Source organism: Aedes aegypti, chromosome 2 (assembly GCF_002204515.2).
Source record: "Aedes aegypti strain LVP_AGWG chromosome 2, AaegL5.0 Primary Assembly, whole genome shotgun sequence".
NCBI classification, from domain to species: Eukaryota; Metazoa; Arthropoda; class Insecta; order Diptera; family Culicidae; genus Aedes; species Aedes aegypti.
Window position 1 is genome coordinate 272,389,363 of NC_035108.1, and position 26,229 is coordinate 272,415,591.

At 36.3% G+C, this 26,229-nt stretch overlaps 1 protein-coding gene across 8 annotated transcripts in view; it reads right to left on the reverse strand.

Moving 5' to 3' along the window:
- Window positions 1–26,229, reverse strand: part of LOC5569675 (insulin receptor substrate 1-B) — a 665,066-nt gene that overhangs the window by 516,497 nt on the left and 122,340 nt on the right. Inside the window, exon 2 of one of the 8 annotated variants that reach the window (XM_021845091.1) lies at window positions 24,275–25,655. The exons of the other annotated variants lie outside the window; for them this stretch is intronic. The gene's annotated coding sequence lies outside the window, so the exon portion shown is untranslated. The remainder of the gene's footprint in view (window positions 1–24,274; window positions 25,656–26,229) is intronic. 8 annotated transcript variants of the gene reach the window in all.

Below are 26,229 nucleotides of genomic sequence, written 5' to 3' on the forward strand. Positions count from 1 at the left end.
TTTGGAAGACGAAGTGAATCACCTGAAAAAAACTGTCGCTGAAATTAAACAAATGGTATCGAATACCGTAAGGGCAACTCCTGCGAAAAACGTGCCACTACTCCATTCAACGCCAATACCAATCTCATCATTCGAACTTTTGGATGGTACCGATGCAAGTGGTTTAAATGCGGAGAGTGATGAGAATCAAACCACCACAACAAATGACGATAGGTTCTCGTTATTTCTAACGAATATCGACGAGAGTGCGACTGAGCGGGATATTCGTTCGATGGTTCTTCGCGCGCTGGATGCTTCCGAACCCGAGCGCATCGATGTTGTAAAACTGGTGTCAAAATGGAATCAACGACGTTCAAGAGACTATGTTTCGTTCAAAGTGGCTTTAAATATAAAATGGAAACCCCGAGCTTTAGATCCGGCTACATGGCCAACAAAATTAAAATTCAGAGAATTTGTGAATGTGATGCAAAATGAAACATGGAAACCTCTATGATTGTCTTTTTGAGAATGTTTAAGATTTTCGATCAATTTTGTATGTTTCTAAAGTTATGGATTGTTTACTTCTGATTAATGTGAATTTATTATGAGCTGTGAATTGAATTGTGTTGTTCATTATAGTGTTTATGTTTTTCGTTTGTAATAGTTTGTTGTTAAAGCGTGATTTTTTTTTGAATTCAGTGCATAATTTGTAATTGTAATTGATGTTTTATTGCTCACTTAGTATTAAGCCATTCAATAAGACTTGTAGTCAGTTGAATTAAACAATAAATAAATAAATAAATAAATAAATAAACATTTGCTTTTAGAAACCTTCATGAAAGCAATCTGGATCAAAGATCATTTCCCTCCAAAGATCGTTACATTCTTCAAGGAAGTTCCAAGTGTTCCAGAAATGTATCCATTGATTTTTCCTAGGACTTCCTCCAACTTTTCCATTTCGAGCATGTTGAGGAATTCAAAAATTTTCCAATTATTTTAGCTTTTAATTCCCAAGAAAGTCTTCAAAGAATTGTTTCCAATCATTCATCAAGGGATGTCTCCAGGGAAATGTCAAGGAAATTTTCAGATTCCTTTTGAAAAAAAAATGCGAGGAAAATCTGAAGAGAATTTTTAAAAAATCGAGGCGATAATATTCTGATGAAATGCTGGCGAAATTTACCAAGTCAAATTAATATAAGGATTCTTGGTTTGGTTCAATATAGATTTTAACAAATAATGCTTGAAAGGGTTTTTGAAGCAATTCCTGAGAGTAATCGTAGATGAATTTCAAAGTAATCTTTATAAAAATTTCTGGAATAAATGAAAAAAAAACGGCTTAGCAATTATTGTAGGGTTTCTTGGAAAAAATATCGATACGAATTATTTTCAAAAATAAAGGAATAAACCTTTGTGGGAGAACTCCTGTAGGATCCGTGGCAACTGTAAAAATCGGTCAAAGAACTACTGAAAAAACATATGGCGAAAGTCCTGGGATTGACGCTAGGATTTTTTCAGAATAATTTCTGTAAAAATTACAAAAGGTAGTAGCCTTTGACTGTTCTAGGATTTTCTGGAACAAATGCTAAATTCATCTAAGCATCTCTTGTGAAATCGCTGGTAGCATCCCTGAAAGTATTCCAGAAGGCATCTCTGGAGAAATCACTAGAATTCCTGAACCATTCTCCGGGATCTGAATAAAATATCATTAAAAACTGGGACAAGTCGCGTAATAGGTTTTTCGATTGAAAATGTTTTGTATCACATGAGAACCATAATGTAATTGAAAAAAAATCACTGATTGTGCTCGAAATTCCCTAATAATCCCAGTTTTTTTTTTCAGGTTGCATAAAATTCGCTGATAATTCCAGGTATCCAGGTTTTACCAGGTAGTAGACACCCTGATATAACGTGAAAATGAAACGAAGCCAAACCTAAAATTTTAAAGAGCACAAATATAGAGAACCAAACATCTGTTTAAGCTGAAAACTCAATCAGTAAAAACTTAATTTTTCAGTGTTTTCTATTTTTTTATTCAAAAATTGAAATCTCATGCTTTTATTTCATAAAAAAGGTTGGAAATCGGTTGAGCTGTTCATCAGTTATGATTTTTTTTAATAAAAAAACTGATGCGATGAGACCTACAGTGTGTGCCAATGAAAAATGTCTGATTTTTTATTTTCAAACAAATATATCTCCACAACTAAAAAACATACATCGCTGAAAATTTGACAGTAAACGTAAAATTTTCTGAACTCTAAAAAATCCAAAAACACGTGTATCCTTATTTCAGATAAGGAGCAAAATAGCAAATTTTCACGGATTCGGTGACCCACTAGATCGGTATTTAATGGAATGGCTGCATAAGTATATCAACATCTTCATCAGCTAGAAGGATGGTGTCTTCGGCAAAGCTGTTCCGCAGATCAAGGGATATCTGGCAGTGAAGAGTCTGATTAAGAATTTTTCACGCTAGGTGGCCCTAGTAAAAAGAAAGCTTCAATATTCACTACTTCATGATCCCTATCAGCTAAAAGGTTGATGTCTTCGGCAAAGCTGTTCAGTAGATTTTTTTCCTAGAGATACAGATACAATTAGAGAAAATTTGTTACTAGCGCCATGTAAAGAATGAATTTTCAATCAGCCCTTGAACTGCTGAACAGCTGAAAATAATACTTTGATGCAAGTATGCTGTGGAAAAATGAAGAAAATTTGTGCATCCGCTTTTGTGTAATAAAAATGTATGTTTCTGTTGCCACTCTGGCTTGGACAGGAATGTTTTGAAATTTCAGATTTCAGTAAATGAAAAACTCCGAGAAATTATAAGATGATGCACAGTGGCGTTCCTTTATACAAATGTCGTACAAAACCACAAAAGATTCCCAAATCCATTAAAAAGGATAATTTACCAACTTTATTCAAAGCCCCAAGTTACTGTTCTAAGAAGGGGTTTTTCACCAAGATTACGTTTATCATGAATTGAGATAAAATAATTGTCAATACTAGAATAAAGCTAAACCTGAATAAGTAATTTCTACCTTTTAGGCTACATACATTATTTATACATAGGTTAAATTTCTAATAAATTTAATCAAAATCTTTTGTGAGAAAGATCAACATTTTCTGTGCGTAACTCTGACACTGACAACTGAAATCCTTACTTTATTCCACTAACAAAAACTCCTTTCGATGACAACTGAAAATTAAAGATGCAGAGGATTCCGCGATATCTAGTGACAATGATTGTCAAACTAACATTCCTTCCCTCCCGAAGACCGTAAGGACGTGAGTGTCACCGTTATTGACTTTTAATTTTTGAGCTTTTTATTTCTGTGCATTGAGTATGAAGTGCGCTACGCAAGCACAAGCAAACGGTTTCTTTGTTTCAACCACCGGAGTGATTTTTTCGGTTTTCCCCTATTTCTGGGCAGTGCTGATGACGAAATTGAAAGTGACTGGTATTACCCTATCAACGATAGATTATCAATTGGTGAGCTCGTTTTATGCTTCTATTTCAAACAAGTTAAACATATAAACACAGATATTTATGTTAGAACGGCTTTAATGTTACGTTTAAGCATTTATAAAATAAAACCTTGATTAGTTCGTCACTCCAAGTGTCGATATATTCTTATTCATGATTTACGTAATAAATTGAAATGAACAAACCTTTATTTTTGTTTTTTTAATAAAACAAATGCTTTGAAAGGTTTGATACTAAGAGTGTCGATGTTTTCTCCAGATACTGATAAAGAGCTAGCTTTTAAATCTATATGACGTAACTTGTGAGTCCTCCTTACTAAAAGAAACCTCTTCCTGTGATAATCATGGAGAGCAGAGGCATACTCGGTCTCTAATAATAACGGATATCACAAACATTCTTTTCTTCACCTAATGACCGTAACATGAAAACACAACACGCATGTCTTTTTTAGTATTTACAAAATCGTTAAATGGTTCGTCGCCATAGGTGTCGACTTATTTTGTATTTAGTCTTCATCGTGTCAATAGATGAGTTTTTAAATTGAAGTTACATAAATCGCATCACTTATCAAGATGAATCCAGATTGTGTAGCCTCTGAATCCTTCCCACTAACACGAACTCCTTCCCGTGACAACCATGAAGATGTAGAGGTATACACCGGTCTCTAGTAACAATGGATGTCACACTAACATTCCTTTCCTACCTCGAACAATTTCGATTGTTCTGGTCAATCACGGAGTAGCAACTACGAAATATACGGTCATTTATGCTCATGCTTATGCTCTAAATTTCTGTGCATTGAGTATGATTAGCTAATCGCGAGACCCATTCTCTCAATATTAAAATTTTGGATTACTTACGAATTATCTCCCCAGTCAACATTCTGGAGCCGCTCATGTCGAGAGGACTAAGATATAGGTGGGCGTTGCGATAACGCCAGGGCACGCAATCCGGTCCGTTCGTTGTGGATGTCGCGATACGCATATTCGATGTTGTGGAATACCAATACATTACAACAAAACACTACTAGTGTAGCCAAGAAAACTTTGCACTACTAGACTGGGACTATTTTACTACCGTCATGCAGGGACACCTGAGGGACTAGTAACGAATGATACCTCTACTAAGGTTTAGCGATGGTCTTCAAGCGTATGACAGTTGAGACAGCAGCTAAACAAGTTTGTCCACACGATGTGGAGGCGAGGGGTAGGTAATGAATGTGTGGCGGTGATGGATGAAGAGATGAAGGGGCACAAAAGTGGGTGGCGATTAAATGCTCAATCAACTGGTTTGAGTTGATGATTGAGTCTTTAGTGGAATGTAAACGGTTGTTGTTTCTCTTTTTTCTTACAGGAATTTGAGACACGCAATGGGGGAAATAGTTTGACGTCAACCAATTCGTTCAGTGGACTGTCCGAAAAAAAACGACGAGAGCATTTTTTTTGGATGTAATGAGATCGAATGGCACGTGTTACGAATTTTGAGCTTCATTTTGAATTACGGATCTTTTAAATGCGCTCGCGAAAGGTAGCTTTGAATTAATTAATAGCAATTAGATGATCGGCGTATGTTTTGCGAAGAATTTTGCCTGCCCTATTAAGTTTTTGTTGCTATTATCGATAATCCATTCAAATCGATACACTTCTGCCGTTCATAGAGTGATATAAAGTTCGTAAGGAAGAATATTTAATGAACACTGAACTTTAATTTAAATTCTCAACAGGAGAAAACAAAAAATGGAAATTTCAAAACTTATTTTATAATTAGTATGCTAAAACTTGAAATATTTCTTACATATAGAAATTTTTCAAATGTAATCTAATTTGTTGTAAAAAAATAGAGATATCTGATGGGCTAATGTCTGGATGATGAATTGCATGAATCCGTCATTTCCATAATCTTTGGTAATTATTGACCGATGTCAATCTTCAATTTAGTTTGAGTATACTCTTTCTTGATACAAAACCATATCAGTCACCGAACAAACACCATCGACAGAAAAATCCCATCTCGGTCAACAAGTCGTCACTTGCGCTATCAACTAAATCGTGTCAGCCATCAGCCGGTCAGTCAGTCGGTCGGTGCCTGGCATCTAGAATTACCTTCCTTCAGTTCGCGGGCGCGCTTCGTTGACCGGCAGCAGTCAGCCGAGTCGAAAACAACAAAGCTCATCTTCTCTCCTCGGATGATTCCGCTCGGTCGCAACTAATTTGTGTGTGTGACGCAGGATTTTTTTTTTCGCGCTGACTACTTTCATTCGATTACCCTCAACGTGGCATACCCTCGACCATTACCGGCTGTTTGTGATGTTCTTTTTGCTTTACTAGTAGTGAAAGGATGTAATTTCACGAATTTGTAGAAGAAAATGGCAATTTTGGTAACATTTTTGAAAAGAAGAAAAAAAATTTATGAAATAAAGAAGCTTAGCTGAACATTTTTAAATATTCTGCACGCAAACCTACAGGCCTTGTCTCTGTAATAGGGATTATAGTTCTCAAAACCTAGAAACTCGAGAAACACAAAAACTGTGATATGAATGTCGTCTGACATGGTGACATTTTCATATATCTTAATTTCTTCATAACTATCCGGTCAAAAACAACAAGAATATTTAAATCTTGCTTGCTATGTACATGTGACAAACAGGGAAAATAGCTCTCATTAAGACAAACAGATAGAAATAAACAAAAAAATACCGTTTTCTGGTGACGCCATCGTGGTCAACTGCATACAATTGACATTTTTCTTTCGTACATTCGTTTGACCGCTCGTGTTGGGAATGCTGAAGGCTTATCAAAATAGTGAAAATATGTGAACTTGTTGTATGAATTTGAAAAGCTAATCCAAATTAAAAATTAAAAAAAAACGTTTACCCTTATGAGCTTTTGAGTCATCAAGTGGCTCAGTAGCTTAGATGGTAAAGCGCTCGTCTAGCATATACGTGTCGTGGGTTCAAATCCCATCTGGCTGGGCATGTAGATTTTTGTAAATACTTGATTTTTAGTTTGGCAGGTCTTCATTTCCAGGAACCTACAACAGTGTCATTATGAATTACGAGAAAAGCCCTTACATCATCCATTAGATGAAAAGGTCGCCGGATTTGGTGCATAGAGGTATAAGTACTAGATACTAGCAAGCTGAACGCGACACCCATGGTCCGCGTGTTGCTCGTTAATAGGCGAGTGATATTTTGCACCAATCAACCGACACCGACCCCCCCCCCCTTCCCTTCCACTCACGGTGCTTGCAAAATCATCGTCTGATCGGATGCAGAAATGAATCCCGCGAGGACAAAAACAACTCCGCCGTCGTCGCCACCACCGTCATCGAAGACTACGACGAATACAGCAACGACGGCGGTGGTCACTCTCAGTCGCTGAACGCTCAAATTATCCGTGACTTCCCTTTGCTCGCCTGTTCTCATTATAAAAGCGCGCATCTCAACGAATGCACAGTGGTCCAGATTTAAGAAAGTTATGGCAAAAAATCCAACGATTGAATATTTTACCATTTTGAGCTATGAAAAGTGGAATTTTGGTTTTCATGAAGCAATTTTTCTAACAAAATTGCTGTTTTTCATACATTTTGAAACTCTCAACTTTTTAAAAAAAAATCGAACAAAGTTCAGCTAAAAATGTTCGATTTGGTTTTTGAACCTAAAATTATACGTGAAATTGAGTTTTTGTCAGCTTATAGAAAAACTGAACCTCTGTGCGCCGCGACGATGCGCCTCTCGACCGCTTCTGCGATCCATAACAAAAATAGTTCAAGTTGAGGCAATCGAACGAAAACAACCTCTTCTGACAACATTCTACCTACGTCTACCTCTACTGAAACTGATTGCCGGCTGTCGTTTATTCTAAACCCCGATTCCGGCGGCGAAGACTTTGCATTACGGACCGGCGGTGGCGGCGGCGGCGTTGCAGCGAAGTCGAATTCCGCGCCACAACACACAATAACGCCAGGGAAGCAGAAATTCAAATTTATGTCTGTCTGTTTCCTGAGATTATTTTTATAAATGTACCATGACCCCACAGTTATGGATCAAATAGTGTGGAGTCCAACCTATAAAATTCAATAAAACGACATGGAAAACGTAAAATTGTAATTTAAAAGCACTAATCGAATCGTTTCAAGTTGGAACTTCGGTTAGTAAACTGTTTTGAGTGTAAAATTTACATAGGATTGCAAAAAAGTTAAAAATTGTGTCGGTTCCTGAAAACCATATTATGGATCAATTATCATATTATGGATCAAATTGTGACATATTACGGATCAGTGCGCAAAATCAAGAGATTTTCAACTCAATGCATCTGTATTGCATGGTATGGCGAAAGTTAACAATGTGTCATATATTACTGCAAAAAATAGCAGTGTTAGAGCTGGAGACAAGGGTAAAATGTCCTTTTTATTGTGATACTGCATTGTAGTAACTGAAACATGAAATGTTTCCGCTCCACACCAAGTTTTCCACCCATTTTTGTCTGCTAAAATATGAAATTTGCAAACCTTGATGTTTTATTAGTTTTATCCTTAGTGCTATTGTCTGAAAATGTCGAATCCAATGCATAAAATAGCAGAAATCTACATTCTTTGGAAGTGATCCACAACCGTGGTAAACAATCATTTCCTGGTCCATATTATGGATCACTAGTTAGAAGTGCTAATATTCGGTGTTTTGAATAAAAATTTATGTAAAAATGTTTTCCAAAGATGAATTCATACAAAATCGAAGCGAACGAGCATAAAACATGCTATAACATTTGAATTTTACCACCTGTGGGAGCTTATGAATGCTGACCGCACTTTTTACAGAAAACGACCATATAATGATAGCTGTGTGTTACCAACTAAACATTTGTCAAAAAAACCGTTATTTAGCGGTTGAATGTTGTGCTTAACATTACAAATGGTAGAAGACAAATAGTATAACATGGGAAAAATATGTTTTACATCAATGTTTATGTTTTGAGCGAGTTATCCGATGTTGAACGCCAAAGTGATCCGTCACTGTGGGTGATCCGTAACTGTGTGGGCATGGTACCTACTTTTTTTCGTTTCGCGATATGCAGGGCTGGTAGCAGGTCTATTTGTTCAGACACTTGGTAACTATTTCAATGCAAGTCTTTAAGTAAGCCCAGTTTTTGATGAAAGGTTTCAATCTGTCTATTTTAACCAAAAGGCTGTAGAAAATCTTTCGAACTCTTACGTGATTATTCCACGAGTTTTTTTTTAAATTTCAACACATATTCCTCCAGGAAACGCTTCAGAATCTCCTCTAATGATTTCTACTGGAATACGTTTAATGACTGCTCTAAAAAATCACTAGACATTTCTCCACCAGGTCTCCCAAGAATTCAACAGAAATGCCTCCAGCAATTTTTCATGGAATGATTAGAGGAATTTCTTCAGAATTTTCTCCAAAAAAGCTTTGAGCACTCCAACGTTCTACAGAAATCCTCTAGGAGTTCCAACGCCGATGTTACTATGGTTTCGATCTACTTCGTCGCAAGCGCTGTTATTCGTCGTATCAAACTTAAATGTTTCACTACGATTCATCTTCCAAAATGTCATTTTGTGCAAGCTGGTATGGTTCGTCCACTTGTACACCAAAAAAAATACAATGAAACTACCGTTTTTCTATAAATAACTTCAGTTCATTTATCTACTTTGCACCTTTTCGCCGAAATCGCATGGACGAAGACGTACCGAGCAAAATCTAATTAGCGATCGACTGAGCCATGTCACATTACGATTCACACTTCTTCCTGCCTTTCTACATGATTTACTGCAGCGGACACTTGTTTATACTATGAAAAACCTTTGTACATCTTCTCTGAAGGATTTCATTCCAATCAAATGCCGTAAAACTTCTACAACTCATTTTTTTTTGCGACAACGACCGCATATAATTGAGAACACAAACAAAGTTTCCCATTCGTCCGGACTGAGAAAAAAAAATTGTGCGCATCAATGTGTGCGTGATGTTTGGCGTAGAAACTCGTTGCTTTGATTGTGTTTTTTTTTTTTGTGAGCAGCTGACATGATTGTTTGATCAAAAGGAATTGTGCTTATATGTTTGGACTGTATTATGATGACGCCAAAGAATTTTGAAAAATCTATAGTTTTCATCATGCTGAAGGAATGGAACTACCAGTAGTTCTAGAGATTCTAGTAAAAAAATGTTAAACGTTGTGCTTACTGTTGTATTTTGACCACTCACTGTGTCACAGTGAGCCGTTTGTTGTGAGACGAATAAAAACTTATCACGACCGAAATGAAAATGGTTACGACGAAAACAGGCAACGCGTTGTAAGTAACGGTAAGTCATAGTTATATTGCATTATTTCCAATGAACGATCAACATTTATCAAAATCTTATTGCACGAAAGCCGTCTTCGAAGAAAAATGATTGGCATCGGTTTGTATCAGCATCATTTACTACAATACTGAAAAAATCGCAGGATTTCACAGATCAAAGCTTAAGTAATACGATGGATATTAGTACATTACCCTATTCCATTTTCAAAGAGATTTCTTCAAAAATCCTTCTACGTTATCTCTCAGTAATCAGTCAAGAAAATCTATGATAAAATCTTCCACGAATTCGTTAAATAATTTCACCAAAAGTCCTCCGTTAAGTGCAATTTCTATAGCATTCCATCCAGGGATTGTCCATCTAGTTCTTTCAAAAATTTCTCGAGTAGTTTAAAAAAAACCTCCATGAATGCTTAAAATTTAATGTACACACCAAATTTTTAGTGCTGTAAACCAGCAAATTTTTGCTGATTTTTTTTGTGCTGTAAATTCAGCAATCGATCCAGCAATACAAAATTTGCTGGTTCTTTCAGCAAATCAAATTTTCATCAAGGTGACAGCTGGATTGCTGACCATCCAGCAATATAGCTTTGAATTTGCTGATTAATCAGTACTTGATTATTTGTTATTCTAGTGGGTGCTTCTTTTTAGCAATTTTGGGTTGCCAGCACCTGGCTGGTCCCTAGCAACACACATGTTATAATTGTGTATTATCAACTGATATATAACCAAAACTAGTCATATATAAGTTGATAATACACAATTATAACATGTGTGTTACTCGGGGTGTAACATTTAGGTATTGTTCATTTCATTATCATTTTTATTGAAATAACAAAAAATGCAATCGCGTAACGAGCCATAATGATTTAATTAACAAAATCAAACATCAACACCATGTTTCTGCGCCGTTGGGGAAAGGGTTAGGACCTCCCAAGAAACAATTGGTAGCTTTTAAGATACTTACGTGTTTAATACAAGCTGCATAGCAGCAACCATTGCTGAACAAATTTTCAGCTGAATCATTAATTGAATAAAATTAATTTCCGCTTATAAAAAAGCTGTTATTCCACTTGCAGTTTGTGTTTTGAATAAGAGCGGAATAAACCTCCGAAAATGCAAATATAGTAGCTTTTGTTCTACAACACATAAGAAGTTTAACAATTGACTGATTAAAAGCTTCTATAGGTTGTAGCCATCATTTTAGTAGCATATTGAACATTTGATTAACAACAAATCGTACAAAAGTTTCAGTGTCTAATACTTAAAATGTTGACCAGCATGATTAGTAAAACTTATAAACAATGTGAATAACAGTATATGAGTATGCTCTTATTCAAGCTAAACATATTATGTATTTTTATGTTATTTTCAAATGTTTCAAATGTTTTTTCAAATCAAATCCAAGACGTGTATGCGATGGATGGATTAACGTAATGGACGTAATAGCGACGTAATGGATCAACGAGGGTAAAGTTCGAATCACATTGGATTAAAAATATCAAAATTTAAATTTTCCAAATGTATAGTGATCATCATCTGCGACGTTATTGATATCGGAAAAAGTTACTAATCATAACATTTTTAATGATAATCGAAGTATAAATAATAATTCAACAATAGTTACATGAAAGTGATTACCTAACTTACAGTCAAGTGTCGCAAATAAACATACATAGTTAATTATTGTTGAATAATGGTGACAGCTGAAAAAATGCCCTACAAAGAGCTGAGAAGATGGTATTTAGATCCAAATTTAAGTCAATGTTCAACATTTTGCATTGGAATGAATAATAGTAGAATCAACACTTATTAAACTTCTCCAATGAATCTCTGCCGACTTGTCAAGATTGTTTTACTAATGAGTTGAACAAGTCATTTTTCCTTCTATTAAAGAGCCAATATTCCACCAAACAAATATAGTTGTGTAAACAGATGTACAGGAGACGAACTAACGTCTTGGTTGCTTCGCACTTCAGCTGTTTCCATGTTTAACATGAACATGATTAAAAGCTGAATAGGTATTTTATAAAATCCTAATACAACATAGATATATCATCCGAGCAGGTCATCCAAAGAATTCCAAAATAACGATTACTAAACACATTGTTCAGCAACAAAGAAGCTTTACAAAAGAGGTCACACCATAGCCAAATTTTTGAAAAATGGACAAAATATCTAAAAATTGCGTTGTTTTCCTAATATATTGCAATGTTCAACTTACTAATATTATTATTATTTATTTTTATTTGAGTGGCTTTTCGCCCTTGGCGAATTCGCCACTAACTAACTAATATATAAAAACATGTTGGATACAATAATAACTGATGCTTTCTCAATACAATATTCAATTATGTTTAGAAAATATTTTGAATCAGTCTTCTGACATAGGATTATTGATTGAAATATATTTTATATTTGTATAATGTTTAATAGATGGAAAAAGGACGACACATAATTAAAATATTAACCTAATAGAAATATTATACATTTAATAAATGAATTTAGTATAGTTACATGAACAATTCAATTAAAGTTTTAACAAGTTAAAACTTATTATGAAATTCGATTAATCATTTCAGACTGTTTTTACTTTGTGAATAAACTTTATTTTTGACCGGCATTGAAATAAATTTTCTCACTGTGCGCTATAAATAGCCGACTGAGTTCAGCTCGCATCAGTACTGAACAGCAGCAGATGTAATGCGCTTATTCAGTTGTTGATCAGCATAGCACGTGTTGATTAGTTATTGTTGAATAGAAGCTCAAGCATGATCAATAATCAGCTACAAGAGGTTTATATTGTGCACTGGAAGGCTGATATGTGAATTCAAGGATGGCGCAGATGGCAAGGTAATACCGCTGACGATGGGAAGGTCTCGAGTTTGAATCCAGTATTCAGGTAATTATTAAAAGTGTGGTTATTAATTCATGGTAAAGGTATACACTGCATCTGATGTATGCAGGTTAGCTATTTTTAATCATTTATTTGTTTTCAATCAATTTTGTGGCTGTTGAATAAAAGCTGAGATGAATGCTTATAAAGCGAATTTGAAGTTGTAGAATAAAGTCAATATACAACGATACGCTTTATAACTTCTCCAAATGTGTGTGAACAACGCCTGAACAAAGGCTTCACTTGGAAATAATTAAAATGTTGTTAAACGTGATGCTGAATTAAACTGCAATAATGTAGTTTGTTAAACTAGCGTTGTTAAATCATCAATCCTTATTAAGCAAAGTGAAACCTGAATAAACATCATTACAATATATGATTACAGTCACCAAATGATAAGAAGCTTAATAATTTCGCCAGATTTGCTTGAACAATGTGTGCGTAGCAGCTGCAAAGTAATATAATAAAGCAACTATTCAGTATGTAGTTGTGAAAAATTGCCTAATAAATGATTATAAAATAGGCAAATGTTTCTTGGGCTATAGGTAGGCAAAGTACCGTCTACCATTCCGGTCTTGTTGCTATCCTAGAAATAAACACTTAAGTAATACAATACTTTTATTTTATTATTTTAGTGAATATTTTACATACCAAATACAATACTCCAAAGGATGTTAAAAAGGTGCTGGTTGGTTAAATTTTCTTTGAAACTTCATGCCAGCTAGGCCCATGAAACGAACAGGATAGTTTTTCTCGTTTAGTTCTAAGTTTATCGATTGACAAGTAATACTGTTTGCTGGTTTTCAGCAAATAAAACAATTGCTGATGCAAGTTCAGTAATTATGTTTACGGCAAAATTTCAAATCGATTGCTGGTCATCAATCATATGTCATTTAAATTACTGAAAATCAGCAATCCCGACGGTATTGACAAGTATCCAGCAAGTTAGATTGCTGAATTCCAGTAAACAATTTCATAAGTGCTGAATATCAGTAAAATGGTGTATTGCTGAATTGGTTTCAGCAAACGAAATTGCTGGAAGATAGATGGAAAATTTGGTGTGTAAGGCTTCACAACGTATTCAGTAATGATTCCAGTAATTCCTCCGAGCATTCTAACAATATTTTTCATAGGATCATAATTCATAACCAATGTTTTTCGAGAATTTTTCCATAAAAAATCTTACAAAACATTTTCCAGGGATTCGATTCAATATTTCTACAATAATTATCTTAATATTCAGCATATTAAACCCTGCAAGCCTTCTTCAAGAATCCAGAGGTTCTTCCAAAGATCCTTACAGAATTTTGTCGAAAATTCAGTTTCAGCAGAGCTTACGTTCGTTTTTTTTCTAGCACCAGGTCTGGTCGCGACTGAGTTACTGAAAAGTAGGAACTTGATAGACCTTACTATAACGACGAAAAAAAACGAAAATAAAACTAAAGAGAACAAATTAACATAGCAAAAAAAAAATGAAATCAAAATGAAACCAACAAGAACCATAAAAAGACAAAATAGGAACCAAAAAGAGACAGGAATAAAGATTTTAATAAAACATTTTCTGAGAATCTGGCCAGATTACTCCACGGTAATTTTCATTATTTATTAAGACTCATTAGTATCTCTGCACGTATTGCTGTATGAATAATTCCAGGAATTTTACCAGAAAAAGTAGGTAATAGTTTTTTCATGCATTACTTCTAAGATCTCTTCAGGATTTAAATAATTGATTCTTTGATTGAGACAATTAAGGCTTTCTTAAAAAATTTCTCCATGAATTTCGTCCAAAAAATCAATGAAGTATATCCCCATAAGTAACCTCAGAACCTCAGTCGGGGGATTCCAAAAAAGAAAAAAGAAAAGCCCAATTGCAAACAAAATCGATACAGTTCATCAAAATATGACAAATTCATGTGAACAGAAGCGCATTTGTTCGAGACACATTGCATTTGGTTCAGTTTTGAATAGCTTCGAGCCCCAACTACGTCAAAAGTTGATGTCAGCTAAAGGATATGTGTATTGAAAATTATTAGTAAAATCTGTGAAAAAAAATTAGAAAGTATTTCAAAAACAAATCATACAGTGATCTTTATTGAAAAAGTTTTAGACATTTGTGATGCGTTCTCGCAAAGATCTCTGAAACAAATCTCCAGCTTCGGATGACGTCTCAGTAGATTTTTAGATGAGCTAGATGAGATGATGAAAAAATTATTTAAAAAAATAATAAAAATTGAATTGATTTCCTGGAAGAATGCAGGAGCATTTCCTGAGACGACTAGCAAATGCATTCATTAGAAAATCCATAAGAAAATGGTTGGCAGAATAACTGAAAAAATCGGCTTAACCCATTGAACTTTTTTTTTTCAAATCAAGCTTTCTGGCAAAAATACTCAATGAATTTCTTCAAGAACCATGGAAATAAGCTTTAAAGATTTTCTCCTGTAGGAAGACTTGGTGGGAAATTCCCTGAAGAAAATCCTGGAATAATATCTGTTTCACAATGATTCTTGTGGCAATTACTGGAAGTATTTGCGTAGGATTTTCTGGAGCAGATTCTGAATTTATGTACGAATTTATGAAAGAAATCTTCTGAGTAATTTCTGGATGGATGTCTAGAGTACTCCTTGAAAGTATTTCAGAATGAGTCTCTAGAGAAATTTCTAGAAGAATTCCTGAATCTGTTACTCGAGGAATGTAAAAAAAAATAGTGGAGAATAGTTGAGTTAGAGTCGCTTGAAGTTTGCTCTGGAACCCTAAGAACCACCAGGAGTCATAGAAAATAAAAGAAATAAAATAATGAGAAACTCACCCAGCTATAGAACGTCTCCAAAAATTCAACCAGGAATTTCTCTAGAGATGTCTCCACTAATTTTATAGGATTTCTTACAGTCAGGATTTTATCTTCTTATTTTTGAAAAGATTCTTCCTAAGTTCTTCAGAAATTTCTACAATTGGCTTGTTTAGGGGTATCCTGTTTTTTACATATTCTGATTCTACGTTACAAACTGAGCTAGAATCCAAAGTTCCATAATTTTCCGTGCCCTGGAACTATTTTTAAAACACATTTGAATTGTGTTTGAATCACCCCTTTGCAAATTTTACTTCGGGACGAGCTGTCATTATGTAAATTGAAATGTCGACGTAATGAAATCTTTTTTAATCATTTACTATATCAAAATTAAGATATTGAAGCGAAATAAAATCGTGTTACACTTAGAAAAATGTACTCTTTCGATCAAGCTACAAAGAACTGTGAATTTTTCATCACTAAACAACCCAATTAAAAAAAAGTATCTTTTTTTGACCTAAACAGTCTTTAAACTACGAAATACTATTTAGTTAAAAAAGATACTTTTTAGATCATTTATTCAATATTAATATTTTTTGAAACTTGCATCGAAAGAAGTGACCAAGTCTCTTGTTTTTTTTTTCAGAAATGATTCCAAAACTTTCTGAAACATTTCCTGTAGATATCCTTTTAATAATTCCTGAGATTTTTTTTGGACTTCCTTGTGAAATATTTAAAAATATGAGGAAATATCTGAAGAACTAAAAAAGAAACTCTGGAGTTATTTGTGATTGTTACGTCAGTTTCATCACCGCTTTTGAGATTTTGTAAATGTTTTCATTGGCTTTTTTCGGTGAAATTAACGTTAAAATTTGGCCTTTACCGAACGCTTCGACCTACTTCCAGAAGTAAACAGGTAGATGATGGTGTAGGACTTGCTCTTCAGCATGAACCGCTGAGGATGACCGAATCCATCTTCTTCTTCTTCTTTCTGGCGTTACGTCCCCACTGAGACAAAGCCTGCTTCTCAGCTTAGTGTTCTTATGAGCACTTCCACAGTTATTAACTGAGTGCTTACTATGCCAATGACCATTTTTGCATGTGTATATCCGTGTGGCAGGTACGAAGATACTTTATGCCCTGGGAAGTCGAGAACATCTCCGACCCGGAAAGATCCTCGACCGGTGAGATTCGAACCCACGACCCTCAGCTTGGTCTTGCTGAATAGCTGCGCGTTTACCGCTACGGCTATCTGGGCCCCTATGACCGAATCCATAAGTAGGTCGAAACGTTCGGTAAATGCCAAATTTTAACGTTAATTTCACCGAAAAAAGCCGATGAAAACATCTACAAAATCTACAAAGAGTTATTTTTGAAGATAAAATCCTGATTGTAAGAAATTCTGGGAGGAAATCCTATGAAATTAGGGGAGGCATCTCTGGAGAAATTGATGGTGAAATTTTCGAAGACGATCTAAATGGAAACATTGGTCAAAATCTTATGAAAGTCAATGGAAGAATCACTAGATGATTTCCAGGAGGATTTGAAATTTCTTGAGAAATTACTTTTCTGAAAAAATCTTGTTGAAAACTCTGGAGTAATTTCAGGTTAAATTCTTGAAAATGTTTTGAACGAAATTTTTGGAGAAATCACCTTCCTAAGCGGACTTCCTGATCCGTAAAAAAAGAAACTCCTGATTTAATATTCAGAGTAAAATCTACAGGAAACTTTTGGCAAATGCCTGAATTATTTGGGGTTCAATTTTCTGGTGAAAATCATTAAGAATCACACACAGTCAGACAAGCATTAGTATGTATCATAATGTCACGAGGATTAAAAGAAACTCCGTTAGACAGTGGTTTTCAACCTTTTCGGAACCGCGACCCCCTTTGAACCTTTACAAACGTCACGCGGACCCCTAAAGATGGATGTTCTTTAAATTGATGTGTATGGAAATACCGAAAATCTCAAAATGATTTAATATTCCGGTCGTCAAGCGGTTGACCACCGTCAGAAGCACAACGGATCTTAACGGCAAAATTTTCAATGCAAGAAATCTGCTGTAATCCATTGGAGCAGCCCACTAAGAATTGAGTCAGGAATATACCTAGTATTTTTCCAATATGACCAAACATGAGCTCAGTAACTCCGAGAAAAACCCTGTCGAAGTGAAATAGGAGTACATAGAATAAAATACTTCAAATGGAAACATTCCTAATTCTACTCGGCTGGTTATCAGTAAAGCGATGACATCATAATTAAAAAGTATTTCTGATTCCGCTAATAAATCGTCAAAAAAATTCCCAGTAGTTATTTGCAGATTTCATGGGTTTCTTAGATGCCAACTATCTGTCGTTGGGAGAATTATCAAAAAAAATCGTCAGGTATTCTCAGAAAACCTTGGATCTCGTCAGTCTACTGTACTCTACAAAATTTACTAGGATTAAGCAGCAAATATTCCAGGAATTCCATATGTAGTTTTTAATTGTCAAGGTCACACTGGGTAGGATTAGAATGAATGTGCATTGAGTAATAATAACTGACTTGCAATCCTCAACTGTCAGGATGACACTAAAGGTATTACCCTGAATTTCACAGTTGAAATAAACAAAAAAGGTTTCAGTATAAATATACTTCACATATCAAACAATTGCTACTTGGTAAATATTCTCTTGAAAACTAGTTGGATAAAAGATTCCTCACTTTTATTCATTAATCAGGAGAAACGACACTCACTCTCAACAGCTTTGCGGACCCCCTGAGAACTCGTCACGGCCCTTAGGGGTCCGCGGGCGGACCACCGGTTGGGAAACCCTGCCTTAAAATATCCTTAGAGAAATAATTGGATTTTCTGAGGGATTATAATCTCCTCATTTCTGTTTGTTCTCTTTTTGTGTTTTTCGTTCTTGTTCGGTCCCTTTTTGTTTCTTGTTGTCTCTTTTTTTTCAAGCATGAGGTCTCTAAAATTGCTGTTTTAAAGAGTCGCTACCACCCCTGCGATACAGAATCCAATTTGCGCGCATCTTGAAATGGATCAGACTCAAAGAGGGATTCGGTGTGGATTAACGGCAGCAGCCAGCATCGCTTGTTTGTCTCACATCATGTTAGCAACCCACCTCTATTGCTAGTAGCTAAGTGAGTGAGAATGCTGCATCGATGATATCACTGACTGTTTGTAGCACTTTTTTTTTTGAGGATTGTGGAATGACGCGGAGGGACGCGTGACGTGAGTCACTAGCAAAGAAAAACAAAGTGTGTGGGCGCATTTCGCTGCTCTAGCTTCTCGGACTTTCCTAAACATCCAGTGACTTGGGCGTTAGAAAGGGGGGGAGGGGAGAGGGGAGGGGGATTTGCGCGTTAACAGACGAGGTTTGTTTACTTCTGGGAAAGTTTTGTTACCAAAATCAGATTTTGCGTGGGAAGTTCACCGATGAGTCCGCGCGAGGTCACGCGGTTGAAAAACGAACGGTTGCGGGGTGTTTGATTTATGAGTGGTGTAGTGGGAGGGGGCGAGAAAAATTTGAGGCATCGGCGTTGATCTGAAGTCAAGCAAAGCCGTCAAGGTCGCTCGTAATCAGCACTTGAATGAGATTTTTGAAGGACAAATTCTGTTTTGAACAGTTCCTGCTCTGACAAAGTTATTTTTTTCAGGTCAATATTTATTTTTCTCTGTGGACAATAAATTTCGTTTATGCGAGAAAAAAATGCAGTATCGTATGCAAAAATAGGTTAAAAATAATCAAATCAAAGTGTGGATGTCATGCCATGATATGATCGAAAGGTGGAAGCAGCAATACAATAAACACTTGAATGCATCCGAAACATAAGCGCAGTCGTGGACTGAAATTTGAAATCCTTAGTTCAACACGTTAACGACAAGACAGCAACAATAAAACCTTACATATATAAAAATCAAAAATCACTATTCTATAAGGTCTTTTTTGGGTATATCCAATAAGTTTGTCAGAACTTCATATGATTTTCATACTTCATACAGCTGAGTACAGCTTCATACTGAACATTCAAATTTAATATCTGAATTATGGTTTCAATTTATTTCAATGTAGTAGTTCAGCAAAACCAAGCTGGTGGGTTCAAATCCCACCGATCGAGAAAAAAAATCGCAGGGGACTCGACTTCCCTTGGCATAGAGTATTTTCGTACCTGCCATACGATATACAAATGCAAAAATGGTCAATTGGCAAAGAAAGCGCTCAGTCAATAACTCTGGAAGTGCTCATAAGAAAACCCTATGCTGAGGAGCAGGCTCTGATCCAGTTAGGATGTAACGCCAGAGAGAAGAAGAAGGGACTAAATAGCATTTTCATGCTAATGCCTAATTAAATCATTATTTCTGCTTAAGAAATCACGAGAAACTGGCACAGTTCACCTTCACTTCGAATATGAAAAAAAAGTTGTTTGACTACGACAACGTTTTTCATATTGTCTATCGATCCGATCCTAGATATTTGCTCTACTCTATTCAAAGTGATCTGCGAATAAAAAATAATAATATACGGATCCTTACGAATAGACAACGGCAAAAAAAAGGTTGCAGGTAGACAAATAAAAAATCCCAGACGAATGAACTAGATATTAAACAGCGCGACCAAGGCGGATGAGATCGCTATGTGCATAAATCAAAATATGGGTCCGTCGCGAAGTTTTGAAGCTCTCAAACCCGCTTTCAGGGTTCTCTATGTTTTCGCGGTACAAACTTACTTGAGGGAGAGAAAAAAATGCATTGGCGAGCCTTAACGACCTCACATGTTCCATCACTACACAACAAAAAATATTGCGTAGAATTGCACTCGAATTGTTGTAAAAAAAAATGGACGAAGTGACGAAAATCGATTAGTCATGTCGTTTTATAGTGTCATTACCACAATTTGAATGTAATTTTACGCAATAATCACGAAAATAACGTGATATTACAGTTTATTTTTTCTGTGTACATAATGGGCAAACTTTCGAAAGTCGAAATTCGTCTGCTAAACCCGACAAATGAGTAGACCAGTCGAAATAAGCTGATGTTTGAGAAGGGTTCACCACATTGCCGCCGTGTTATTGCTGGTTACCCAACCAAGTGCTTCCAAGCACCCAACTCAACAATCCTTGAAGCAATCGAGGACCAATTATCAAATTTATCAGACGCGATTCGCATGGTTGACGGATAGATAGTACGGCTTACTGCAGTACCAAAGCGGTGAAGGGGATGTCAATGGTCCGCTAATTAAATAGATTGAATTTTCATTCGCACCGGTCGGTTTCCGGTCCCTGGTCGGCTCGAAAAATCGAAGAGGGATCGATTGCGTTCCGCTCGAAATGAATTATTTTCTTCTAATTGCCGAGCGATGCCACTAAGGGTGACCAGGTGGCTAAAAATCGAAAAAAAAAATTGTTCCTATAGATTTTTCATTCTATAGAGAATACTTGCATTATGATATTTGGAACATCAGAACAAGATTTTTTGTAGATTCGTTGACATAGTATTCTAATCTAGCTTTAGAATAAGAAGAAAAAGAAGAAAGAAAAAGAATTTAATGAAAACTCAAGGTATTTTTCAAATGAAATACTACATTATTTAAATAATTCACACATAGCTCAAACTGATACAGTAAATACTTAAAATGATGAGAATGTAAAATATTTTGCAACGTTAATCGCACAAGTGGCCAATATGCACCATTAGTTACAAATCTCATTATTTCAATAAAGATCCTATTAAAAAGTATGACTCGACTCCACTTGTTTTTTCAAAAACAACATTTTTTGTTAATATTTTATTTACATGGAAACTGCCCATAGTGGAAACGTTTTCCGATTTGGGTTCCTTTTCCAGTCGTCGTGGTCGTCTTTTTGGCCGTAGATCTTCCGCATCGTCATTTTTCCTCTTTTTTTTTTTTGAGGTGAAGATAGCTTACTATACAACAACAACAAAAAAACGAAGTCAAGGGGAGTTTGCAGAACCGTTGATCTTGAAATGTATATTTTTTGCATTTATTTCTTGTTGCTTGCCCCGATCCGCGTTTTGCGGAACATAGAATGCGAAATGCGACGCAACCGCCACCAGCGTAGATGATTGTCGCGCCCGGCACAAATTTGGAGACGCGATTTCTCGGAAAACGGATGAACGGCGATGTTAGCCATCATAATGAATGGTTTCACGCGTTTACTTAAGATGTGGTTCTCCAGGATTGTGGGAAAGTTATTCGATCGGGTAGGTTTCCATATGAAGTGTGTTTTTTAATTAAATTTTAGAGGTGGAATGATGGCTTGCAATATGTCGCGATTGTGAATGAAAAATAACCATCTCAATTTGTTATTTCATCGTTCTCATGGTGTATGATCTCGTCAAAAAATACTATATCACAAGTTGTCAATGGTGACTACTCCGTGATCAATCGGAACTGGTAAGAATTGCACTTCGATCAAAATTAATTATAGATGAGAATTTCCGCTTTGTTTCGAAGTGCACATTTTGGCACCTCTTATATAATTGATCTACAAGGGCGCCGGCCAAGACCTTACAGTCAGTTGGGATGGGGAAGGAATGTTAGTGTGTAATGATAGTTGATTCTAGAGACCGAGAATCCCTCTGCATCTCCACAATCATCATAGGAAAGGTGTTTATTAGTGATGAAGGAAAATGATCTGGGAAACACCTATGACTGGTGATGCGATCCATAAATAAGGGGAAAGTACGATTCTAATTTAAAAACTAGTTTTGAATTTTTGTCTCGCGATATTAGTAATTATTGGTAGAAGATTAGAAAAGTACGTCGACATCCATAATCTCGAACTATTATATTTTCGCAAGTCAAAACAGTTGCGTAATGAACAAAACGTTGCGTAATAGTCGTTGCGTAACTGATTTCAGTTGCGTAATGACTATTATCTCATCGCATAATTTGGAGCAGGCAAGTAGGCCGTTTCATGAAAGATTGGCATGATGAAAAACAGCCTATTACGATGAGAAATTGGAAAAAAGTTCAAGGTGCACAATCTTCGTTTAAATTCACTTTTGCTCGATTACCATACAGTGATCTATATCAGTGCGCCTAGTTCCACGCATTTTGTTATAAAAAATCATGAACATTAAGAAATTTTGGGTTATGTCCATTTTGTTTCCTGCATGCTGCATATAACACACTTTTGCAATCTACCATTGACTAAAATTTTCAATTTCTTGGTAAATTTAGATAATGGACCGCGGGACCAATATTCCTAGAACGGAAGCAAGCCGGAAGCAAGGACATTGTCTTTCGATCAATAGCAGGGCTGCCCAACGTACGGCCCGCGGGCCGCATTCGACCCGCGACCTCATTTTGTGCGGCCCGCGGAAGGTTCGAAGATTCTTCCCATTGGCCCGTTGAATATTCTACCAACCCGAAATGAGAACATACTAAACCTAATTAATTTTTAATTTAGTTTCAACCTAATATTTTGGTATAGTAATTATTTATATTGTTTTGTTTATAAACCTTCTTAGATACTAAATTTATTCAAATTATAAATCTAAAGTTATGAGTGTTAAACAATGTTTCTACCATGGCTTCTTTCGACATTCATTCATTTGTCCTTGAACATTTGATCCTTGACGGGATTATAAGAAAGGCAGGATTTTTTTCAAAATCTTGAACAGGATTTTTTAAGAATTCTGGACACGACTTTCACGGATAACATTGACAAAATTCTCACAGAATGTTTACCAGGATTCTATAACCAGAATTTTCAACGAATTTAATACATAGAACATTTTGCAAGAAAACTAAACGAATTTATAATAAAATTATGAGCAGGTTAATTTTGAAATAATTTTAGGCATTTTCAAATATTTATAGATAGCATTTCAAAATGATTATTGAGTAAGATTCTGAAGGAAACCAAGGCACGAAAGTTGTAAAATCTTGGACATTTTGTTCAAAATTTTCGTAAAAGCTTGATCGGAATTTTAGCACACTTCTGCTTATGCTAATAATATTAGGTCGGATTCTGACAGAATTTGGAGTGAGGTTCAAAAAAACAATCCCAGATATTATTCTCACAGGATCAAAAATTTCTTGGGTAGATTCTTCAAAATATTCTGGATTAGATTATTATATAATTTTGAAAGGGACTCTCACAATGTCCACAATTATCTTTTTATCGATTTCTTCAAATGAAATTTACTCCATTCACTGAATTTCGTCGGGTTTTATGAACTTCATTTACTAACTTTCGTCAGATCGCAAAGGAATATTTGTGCGTTTTAAAATGTGGCCCGCGACACAAACTTATTCTTGCGATTTGGCCCGCGGTTTTAAAAAAGTTTGGGCAGGCATGATCTATAGTGAATAACTTTCCCAAAAGCTTCAGTATGGCAATGTTATAATCGAAAGAGAGCAAGAGAGGAGAAAATCTCTCAATTGTTAGTTAGGTATTACTGAAAAGTCACGCGAGAGTCAGTAGAAATCCTATATATCTACAGCGAGAGTCTATCAAAACAGTTTTAAATTTGCTCTGTTTCTGATAGGAAAGAATAATTATTGCTGTTTTATAAACAACTAGTGAATCTAATGGGGATTCCTAAGCACTCAAGATTTATTCTCATGTACTCTCTGAAGACCAGATTTACTAATACATGGCATTGTTTTACTGCTGATAATCGAATTACACGCATTATTTACGATGTTTTATGTAGGACTTAAAATATCCATCCCAAACTAATTGCTGTTTTGCGGAAGATTCCCACTAGAATAATCTAATTTATCACCCCACAATACACACAATTCCCAACCCACAACCCAAAAAACCCAACCCTACAACTTACGTAATTCCAAAATGGAGTGATCAAAAAAGTCAAGCCTCACAACGAGGCTCTGCTGCCGCTGCTGCCAATTTCAGTAACAGCACACACCACCGGCAGTGGTCCCTCGATGGTAGAATTTTACTGCCTCAACAATCCTTCGGATTGGTCCTAATCGCACAACACTGCTGAACAACACCGAAGACTTAGGAGGTTTTTTTACTACCGCTCGGCGCACAGCGATTAGGATCACTTCAGTATTGGCACCTGAATAGGTTGCTGCTACTGCTGCCACTACTGCCACTAATCAATTTCCAATTTATTAACATGGAACACGTAACCGCACTCACGGGCTTTCTTCACCTTCTTCTGGGCTTCTGGCGATAGAAACACACTACAGTAATCTAGGGGGAGGCAAATGCTGGCTGTAACTATTTTCCGTTTTCAGTTTCAACGCAGGGACACTGTGCCGATATTTTGTTGCTTCGTTGAACTTTTCTTCTCGTTTTTCTCCGACTTCTTCCTGGGGGCAATAAAATTGGATTTTCACTTTTGCTGCGGTGGCGGCGTCGGTACCGCCCGAAGTCTTCAACCTTACGCAACCCAACAGCGGGCAACTTCGAATGCCAACGCACTACGACGCACTTTTTTCTCGTTTTTTTTTCTTCGATGAAACGGCTCACTAAAAGAAATCACCACCTGGGGGTAAGCCACTAAAGCGTCCGATAGGTGGACGTTACCTTCAATTATCGCCACAGTGCAGACCGAAATTCGTCGGTGTCTTTCGCCTTTTGCTCTTCAAACCACTTTCGGGGGCTCTGTTCCGACTTAAGTCCATTATTTCTCTCAGTGTCTCCGAAAAAAACAAGTGCGTTTTTCAACACTCTCATGAATTACTAAAGAAAACCTTTCTTCCCACTGAGAGACACATGCATGGAAGTGTACACCCGGTTGCAACAAGCTGCTCCTAACCAGCTTCTTATGAAATGCCACTTGGAAACTTGAAACTGAAACGACTTGTTTTCAACTTTTCTCCTGTACCGTTGCTGGATGCATTCCGTTGATTCCGTTCCCTAGTTGAAGTACTGCTGCTTCTGGTTGTTGCCTGCTTACTTCCTTTCACTTTTTTCCATGCTTTCTGCAAACAACAACACACTTCTGCTCTTCTGGATTGGAATTTTACTTCTTGGATCACTTTTTTTTTGGTATGGTTTGGCTTGGTGGTGCTTGGGTTTTGCTTTTGCACTACTGCGCACTTCCTACTTGGTCCTCTTGGCAGCTAAAGGCCAGTCACAACTCTGGAAGGCTGCTGCCTTCTCGTGATGTGTTTACTTTAATTAATTTATTGGACAAAACGAGGACTGAGGCGCGGTCTCGTAGCTTGTAGTTCTTTTTTTCGCCTTGCCTGTGAACGAATATGTATGTAAGGAATCCAGTTTAATGGTGATAGCTATCAAAGGAATGGCGGGGTCTTTTCGTTGTTTTTTTCCGGCTGCCACTTTCAAAATGTAGCGCTAAAGGAATGGGAACGAGAGTGTGATACACAGTCGATGGAAATTTCCACTTCCGATTCGAGCACATGGTGGTATCATACTCCTCAGAGCAATCACACGCTTTTTAATTAATAATATCGCAGCACATAATTTTTCGAATAGGATGATTAGGCAGCGGAAGATTTTGAATGAATCGAACATCTGCCTGGTAATTTTTGTATAATTGGCGCCTGACGGTAGCAGCATCCTAGAATGGTATGGCCGACCGTTCATCATTTGGGTTCTGGGAACCGGAAAGGGACACTGGTGCGTCAGACAACATGACGTCAGCATCGTTATGTTTTTTTTTTTATTATGAATTTTTGAGATTGCAGATCAGGTTTGACGCCCAATTTGGATCCCAAAGCACCGAGTAAAAACTAGACACAACCAATTTCTCGTGTAACTTTTTCAAAAGTAACTATCTTACATTAAGAGACTCTCTTG